At 41.9% G+C, this 9,168-nt stretch overlaps 1 long non-coding RNA gene across 1 annotated transcript; it reads left to right on the plus strand.

The window, feature by feature from the left end:
* Positions 1 to 256: 256 nt before the first annotated feature.
* LOC102378867 lies at positions 257 to 8,829 on the plus strand. Its single transcript, XR_324054.2, has 3 exons — positions 257 to 411; positions 5,051 to 5,346; positions 8,029 to 8,829. It is a non-coding gene; the product is annotated as an uncharacterized LOC102378867 (long non-coding RNA).
* Positions 8,830 to 9,168: the final 339 nt, after the last annotated feature.

A 9,168-nucleotide genomic window follows, 5' to 3' on the forward strand; every position in this document is an offset into this window, starting at 1 on the left:
TGCTATTGAGAAGGGGCAAGCATCAGAGCCAAGTGGCTGCAAGACATTGTAGAGGGCAGTGTATAAAGAAACTAGCTTAGCTGCCAGGCAGTGCAGAGGCTGGAGCAGCTGGCCACAAATCTGTGAGCCTGCTCATAGGGAGATAGGCTGATGTGAGGCTAATGAGAAACCCCTGTGATGGACTCTAAAATACAGGGATCAGGTAAACAGAAGGAGAAGGAATTAGTAAATATATTAGCTTGGCTCCAGGCCAAAGAGCTAGTCTGGTCCTGATTCTTGTGGGGAGAACAGTTCTGGGGAGATCTGGGTGAACTAATGATCCATAGAGGGATATGGTACCCCAGACAACTGATAAAAGCTGGCTGGTAGGGATGGGAGCAGATCTGCTCTGTGGTGAAGATACCCCAACAGGTTAGTTGTTTAGTTATGTGTTTATGGTGGCTCTTTTACATGTGTAAGGCTTGGGAGTGACTAAAGGAGAGCTAGGAGGCCATGGAAGGGGCTTCTGCATTTTGAATTATGGGCCTGGTACCTGGTGCAATGCATTGAGGTAGGACCTGGGAGCTGGAGCTGAGAGAGAGAGAGAGAAAAACACACAGAGGTTTGTTTGAGGTCAAGTGGAAGCAGAAACACCCTACTCAGGGGCCTGAGTCAGAAGATCAGGCCAGGTGGAGGCTGTCCCATTATGATGAACAGGACAGAATGAGGCAGATAATGCCTCATCTCGGTCTTTGAGGGCAGCCTTGCTAATCTATCTTAATAGTACAGCAAGGCATGGCAGGTGGGAGCAGAAGGGTACTCCAGTGAGACTGAATGAGAGTCAGCAGGGCAGGATTAGTTTACCACAGCCACCCTCTGAGTCGGGCCTTGCTTCAATTGTGCATGTGTGTGTGCACACTTGTGCATAAATATGCGTATTAGCACAGTATAGATCAAACTGATTATCTTTATTTCCAGCTAAAGGGTTCAATGGTGCATTCCTTAATCCAGACATAGTCCTATTGAAATCAACGAGCATCTTGCCTGAGCAAGGGGTCTGAGATCAAAACCAGAATTAGATTAACGTCTGCCTCTGAGCCACTTAAATCCATAATAATCTGAAACATCAAAAACCTGTTCCCAGTGAAGTCACCGGGATAGCACAAATACACTGTAATGAATATTACACAGACCAGTTCAATAGATAAATGATCCTGCTATTTAATATAGCTCTTAGAGTGATTATTAAATGTGGAAGCCTGCATTTTATACCTGCTTATTCACCTATAAATGCTGCAGTGAAATTTAGCTTAATATTGGCTGGATTTTGTGAGCTAAAGGGCTAAACTCCATTAATTTTCTGCTGATAAACTGTTATTTTAACTCCTTCTAATGTCTATTTTTTTGCTTTTCCATAAGTTTTTCTGAATTCCTTTCTTTCCTTCCTATTCTGTAGCTGCATTATAGATAGCACATTATTATAGTCGAAGAATTAGATTATAGTATATTTTCATTGCTAATATCTAAGGGGGCAATACAGGTGGTTGAAGCTTTCAAGCTAGGTTTTGTGAAGAAAAGGGAAATGTATATAAAGTAGTTTTAGCACAAATGTATTCATTTTTCTATTTTTAAAATCATATTTGAGTATTCTACTTTGCTGCATACAATGCAAACGATAGAGTGGTGTGCTAGTACATGAGATCTTGATATTGAACCAGGAACTGAGACAAACCTGATTAGTTGAGGTTCATTGATCAGGCTGAGTGACGAGCAAAAAATTACACTGACTGCTTAAATTTAGAAAACGCTTATCTTTCTTATGATCAATCTCATGAAAGGTACCATAAGGCAAAACAGGATTAAACAGGATTAATAAACTTGGAGCTCATCAGTAGAGAGAGTCTCTTGTAGACGTGGCCAGTATGATGCAGGCAGTATAACAGTAAAATACAATCCTAAGATTTATTAGCCAAAAGACTGCCAATAGACATAGGGAAGTGTCAATGTCCTTGCATGAAGTACCAACAAGACCTCATTTGGTATGCTATGAGCAATTCTGATCACCCAGAAAAACAGAATTCGGACTGAGGGCTACTGGGATGTATAGAGGAATGGAAAGCTGGTCTTATGAGAGAGAACTCTAATGGCTTGGTGTGTGTACCCTGCAAAACGAAGGCAGAAGCAGGATATGATTGCCTTCTATAAATATATTGAGGGTAAAAGAGTAATTTAAACTCAACAACAGTGTTGGCACGAAAACAAAATGGATATGAAATGGCCGTTAATAATTTAGGGTGGAAGTTAGAAAAAAGGTTTCTAACCAGCACAGCAGTGAGGTTCTGGAACAGCTTTCTAGTAGACGCAGGGGGACAGAAACACCCAAATCTACTTTTAAGATGGATCCAAACATAAACAGGATTATATGACACAGTCACCTGAAACAGCAGGAGACAGGACTCTGGGACCCAGGAGGTCCCTTCCAGTCTGACATCCTACATTGCAACAGCAGCATTTCACCTTGACTTTGATCTCTTTTGACTGTGCCCGTGGTACCAACAGGGAATTTCTTGGCAGAGAGTTTTCTCCCCACGTGATATACAGATGATAGATCCAGCTCTACCCATTCATTTAAGCATACTGTCACAAACCCATCTACAGGGTACCCCTGGAGCCCTGAGTTCCTCTCCACTGTTCCGCTGTTTGTCCCAAGGAACAAACCAAGGGTAACTGCTTATCCCTGCAAGCCTCTGCTCTGCTGCCATTATACCAGACCTTGCAGCTGCAGCAAGGGAATCTCTGCCAGGTCCCTTAGGTTGTGAAGGATATTTCAGGCTCCCTTTCCATAGAATGGGTTAGCCTGGAATATCACTTGCCCAGAGATCACTCTTTACCATAGATGGTCAGTAAGGAAACAAAACAACAAAAGCATTTATAACATGAAAGAAAAGAATAATACAAGAAAAACTGACCATAAAGTTTAAAGACAGAAGAAAAAGACAGTTCAGTTTTCTTCCCCTCTCAGCTGACTGCCACCTACTTATTGAGAGAGACTCGCCAGTATTTTCTGAGATCAGCCTTCCTGCTAATCCTGCCAGCCCTGACTGTTGGGCACCTGGACTCTCCCTCAACCTGGGATAATCCAAAGACCCTTGCCATCTCACATATACCCTTTAAAATACCCACAAGCCACCCAGCCATTCCTCCCCTGAAGATTCCTCATAAGCCTCAGAATCCTTTAGAAATTTTGTTCCTGCTAGGGGCAGTTGGCATTCTCCTATCTAATGGGATTTTGCTATTGAGAGATTGATTTTTCCTATTACAGGTAGACAATGCCTTGGCCTCCCGTCCCAATAATGGTTTCGTCTGTCAGTGATTGGGAGTGATAGTTGTCCTTGCCCTAGAACATAATGGCAGGACATACTTAGCAGTTTCACCTGCTATCTTGTCCTTAAGTATGAGTCCCTCAATTCCTCTGATTAAATCATGCCCCAAATCATAAAGATATACACAGACACCATAGCAATCTGTATAGCGAGAAAAGCAACAGATAACACTGGATTTTCAACAAGACTGCACACACCATATCAGTACAACAAACACAAGAAAATCTACATGACACCCCACAAAATCCCCCCCCCCCAAGATTTGGTGAGGTTTATGATGGATATCCTTTATTTAAACATCTGAAAGCCCATCACTGTACAGCAAAGCACTTAAATCTAAGCATGGCTCAAGTCCCATCGACATCGCCAATAATTCTGCACATACCCAAGTGCTTTGCCTAGCTTTTTGTCCCCCTCCTTTTAGTATCCCTCAAGAATTTCAGTTTCTGAGACACCCAGGGTCAGTCCAGTTTTGAAGGCATGTTTCTAAGCATATCTAAAGAGACTTAAAACCCAAAAGCAAACTTTTTTTCACTATCAAAAGCTTTCTGATATTCTACCAAAGGCAACTCTCTCCTCTTGTTGTCTCATGCTCATGAATTGAATAATTCCTCTTAGTTAAGCGGAATCATATTTACTTAACTGATATGAGCAAAGGAAAATATACTATCTTCTCACTCAGTGCAAAATTTATGGTATGTAGCTAACAGAAAGTATTTAACAATTTTATCTGAATTTCAGTCTACGACAGAACAAATATGTTCTCTTAATCCCAAGACCATATAATTGCAGTTACATGTGGGGCGATTTAAAGTTTTAATTCATCATTAAGTACACTGTACACATACAGTGGTTTTACTTTTCAAACAGTGGGCACATATACATGTGTGCCGGACTGTACAGTTGGTACTGCTTAGTCCCAGCTCCTCACGGGTTGTTTCTGGCAGTACTGTGCAATAGCATCGGTGTCACAGTTTGTGCCCACTGACACTACGTCGCTGTAGCAATGAGCTACATCGCCATAGCTCATTGCTACAGTGATGTAGCATCTCGTGTAGACATGCCCAATAATATGCAAAACATCTAAAGTCATTAACAACTTTAATTAGCCATTTAAACAAAGGAAATCTTTGCAAAGTTCAATTTGGTGTTATATGATTTCCAACTTACAGAGAGCCACTGCCTACTATTTTAACAGAGGTTGTAGAAAATTAGACCTAACATTTTCTTTGATGACTTCTGTTTTGCCAAGAATTTCTATAAACCCTTCCTAGTAAATAGAAAGTACACGATTGCGCCTCAACTTTACCTTCCCCTATGAGACATGCTCACTGCCCTTTTCTGTGTATTTGGGACTTTCTGGGATTACCCATCACAAAAACCTTCTAAAACCAGATCATAGAGCTGCTGCATCAGCATTTCGTGTGCAGCAGCAGTGATAAGGGCTAGACCAGGCCTAATCATGCAGTGTTTGACTATGCAGAGCAACATAAGTTGGGCCATGTTTTCAAAATGGTAGCCACTTATCTGTCTGCAGTTTGCTCACCTTTTAAGGTAGTTAACTGTGCACAGTTCAGTGAGTCTTCAACTTTCAGTTAGGATTAGGAGAACTGATAAATGGTGATCCTGAAGTCTAGCTTTCCATCTTCATTAAGGATTCTCACTCAAACTTTCTTCTTTTAACCTAGGTTGGATTGATGTAGACAAATAACTTTCAAAGCAGACTTCAGAAATTACTTCAGGAGTAACTTTTAAAGGAAACTGATGAAGTGAGTCACACTTTTCCCATCTGTGTGCATGTTGAATTCTGTGAACTACTGCAGGGAGTAGAAGAGATTATGACTCTGATTCCTTCCCATTCGTTCTTAGCCCTGGATGGGGTGGACAGAGGGCTGCACCTGAGAGGATGCACAGAGGAAGTAGTCTCCCCTGTGAGAGAGGACTGAGATTTAATCGAGTCATGTGCAAGAAACACACAGAACAGGTAAGATTCGCACTGATCAGCTACCTTGTGAGCCAGTTCATGTCTGTCTCAGTAAGAAACCACTGCTGAAATTAGCTGAAGTTCATTCGCATTTGATTTCATGTATATGTAGAGAGATACTCAGAGAAGTCTGGAGTTAGAAACCCTGTTTACATTAGCACACTCATGACCATCTACCCTAAGTAATGTAAGACTGATAATAAGAGTTAATACTCTGCATCCAAAATACTAGCTACATGATCCTGGCACCAATGAAGTCAACAGCCAAGCTTCCAGTGGTTTCCATCAAGCATGGATTTCATCCTTAAGGTCAAACCCTGAGGTCTTTATTCAGTAAAGCACAATGGAATTTATTGAGCACAATGGAACTTAAAAACAGAGTGAGTAAGGACTTCAGCTCGTGGCTCATCATTCTGCAAACCGCCATTATACAGCTGATATGTAGGAATATCAGAGGGGGACAGTGTTTGTACCAAGTGCCAGGGTTTCACAAGGAAGGGCAGTGTGGCAGTTTGATAGATTATGTTACTATTTTATTTGCTTCTTATCATCTGCACTCTGACGTGTGTCCTCTAGCTGTTCAGTCCCATTTGCAAGTAACAGTTCCATGGCTTACTATTGTACCATGCACTTTTTTGTCAACAGACCAGAACTTGTATTACAGTTGCATGTATAATATCAAATCCCCTGGAAGTGCTTTTCAGCAACAAGTTTGAAAAGTAACTGTGAATGTTTTAAACATGAACTTAAATACTATGTTATTATCATGGAAACCCCACCGCCCTTTTAGGAAACACAGAACTAATATAGCATTAGAATTTTGGTTATGCCAATATGAAATACGCACATACATATTTTTAGAGAGTGCCCTACATTAAATGACAGGACAGCCATATTACAAATACAAGACTGTAAATATTTTTTCCCAGAATTAAAGAAAAAAAAAATTAAGTTTGTGGACCAAACAAACTTCATTTCAGTGGACTGTACTAGATGGCTTAATAATACTGTAGAGTTTCTATTTTCTACTGCTGTGATTGTTTATAAAATCTTGTTTGAGAAGGCTAGAGTTTGGCCTCTTTAAACTGCAGAGGTCATAACAACACTTGTCAGAACTTGCCATCATCTCTAAACACTGGTGCTGGTACTTCACAGTGATCACTGATGATGCTTTACATACTGTTCCCTGAATCAGGTCGCTTTGTTTTATGTTACTGAAATATAAGAATGAAACACAATAGACCTGTCACAGGGCATGTCTACATGAGGCATTTACTGAGGAACCACCTAATTAGCTCTGCAGTAAACGTCTTGGCATCTACACATGCAGAGCTATTAGGCAGGAGTAAATTAATTAACTCCACAGCAGGGTAGTACTTGTACATACAAGTACCACCCTGTTGCGGTGTTTTTAACTCTGCAGCACCACACTTGTAGATGCTAACATGGCTGACTGGGGTACTAGAGTGTTTCAGGGCAGGAGCTGCCTGCCAGAAGAACCCTTCTGCCCCAGCCAGACCCTCTGCAACACATTGAGCCTGCCAGCCTAGGGCTGCTCCTGAGTCCCAGGATCCCCTGCCAACTGAGGCTATTTCAACCTGGCTTAACATGCTGCGGTCCCGGGAGCACATTCAAACTGCCCCCAGGAGCAATAAACTCTGGTGCGATAAACACCAGAGTTTATTGCTTACCATTAATTGCATGTGTAGATGTGCCCACAGCAAAGGACTTGGAAAACAACTTAGTTTTTGAAAATACAGCTTAGAGAAGAATTTGGACATACCTCCAAACCTTTTCCTTTGAAACTGTGCTTCCTGTGGTTGGAGATAGATTTGTAACATGGCTCTGACATTTTGTGAACACCCCCAACCAAGCATTGTGAGTTATTTTGTGCATTTCATTTTCAATACACGATGGGCACATTGATATGTTCATTAATGTGCCTTAATTACTGCACATTTAGTTTAGTATGTGCTTAATGAAGTACTAACTAAATCTGTAGTAACCAGAATTACTGCACAATAGTGCACCTTATGAAGAGCACATACGAAAATGTGTAAACCTGAAATAATACAGCTCTGAAGTCTCATCACTCACCATTTTATTACCAGAATTAACCCTAGGGAGGAAAACTTTGGAATATCCAGAAACAGACGTGTTTTCCTAAAGCATTCCAGAAATTGGCTCTCAAACTTAGAACAACAAAGAAAAGAAGTAAAATGAATTGCTAGTAGTAATACAGTTTTATTGTAGGACACATTTCAAGATTTGCAAGATTAATCCCATTAGATATTTCAACAGTCAGCAGGGGTGAAATGAAGTGGTGGCAACAGGCAAGAGAAACACAACCCTAGAATAGTATCATTGCCTGGAAAGCACCTACACATTCATATAGAGAAACAGCAACTTATCTACTCAATTCTACACAGCACATAAGTACCACCATCTATCAAATGTGCTCTCAGACAAACAATCTTGCTCCCACTGAAGTCAATAGAATTTTTGTCACTGAATAAAATAGATAGAGGATTAGTCTGTTGAATTCAATGATGCTACGAAGCTTTGGGTTAAAATATTTTTTCATCTTACTGAAACATAGGGTGCTCAACAGAAAAATTCTCTCTAACCTATGTTCTGCATATCTCTACAAAATATTCTGAACTAAGTTCTAAATTTCCACAGGTGTCAGTGGGTGAAGATCAGCTTGACTTCAGCTTGAGTGAAAGGATTGGTGAAAACCAACTGCCTTAGTGAAATGAAGCTGCTTTGGAAGGTGCTTACTAGATTTCTGGATTCTCTTGGGAGGTCTCTTCATGCAGAAGATACTTATCAGAGTTGTTTGCTCTTACTGTATTCCTTTTGAAGTTCATACATTTTATTACATTCAAAGATCATGTGGGACAATGTGAAATCCGGAATAATGTGAAATCCAGGATGTTGCAAACCCCCCACCCCTGCAGGCTTCAGAGAGTCAATGTACTGCTAATGATTCATTGTTAACCCTGGTGAAGTAGCAATTAGTGTGAATGGTCATTCCGCTAACGAAGCTAACCTATTTTAGGGCAATTTTGCTGTCTGCTAAGGCCCCAGTGCCCAGGACACTCATTTTAATGCTGATCAGCTGGTTTGGATTGGCCTCCAAAATGGACTCTCCCAGCCAATCCTGGAGGTATAATCATCCTGTGTATAATGCAGGAAATTTGTGTTTTGTGATGCTTTGCTGAATTGAACCCCTTTTCTGGCTCATGCCTCTCTTAATATTAGATGACCCTTAATATAAGACGGCCCCCAATAATTAGATTTGGTAGGTGGAAAATTTATACATTTGTAATAATTTTCCAGGTATAGAATCTAAGTATTTGGAGGGTTGTCCTGAATCCCCTGCCCCACTGCTAGAGTGGAGAAAGCAGTGGCTGGGGGGTTCCAGTTGCCTCTGCACCTTGTGCCCCACCCACTTCCTTCCACTGCTGCCTTCCTGCCACCTGCACCCACCACCCCCAGTGATGGGAGAGGAGGGGAGCAGAGACTGGGGAAGTAGGGGGAAAGGGACAGAGACTGGGGAAGTAGGGGGAAGGGGACAGAGACTGGGTGTAGGATGGGGGAAGGGGCAGAGATTGGAGGAAGTGGGGGGAGAGGCAGGCACTGTGGGAGCAGGGGAAAAGGGCAAACTCAGGGAGCAGTGGAAAGGGGCTGGGGCTGGTGGGATTGTGGGGAGGGAAGAGACTATAGGGAGTTGGGGGTAGTGGGTGCAGGTCACAGATTGCGGCAGGAAGGCTGCAGGGGAAAGATGGGGGTGGGGCAGAGGGCAAGGTGGCCAGGTGG

Source organism: Alligator sinensis, unplaced genomic scaffold (genome assembly GCF_000455745.1).
Source record: "Alligator sinensis unplaced genomic scaffold, ASM45574v1 scaffold253_1, whole genome shotgun sequence".
NCBI lineage: Eukaryota > Metazoa > Chordata > Crocodylia > Alligatoridae > Alligator > Alligator sinensis.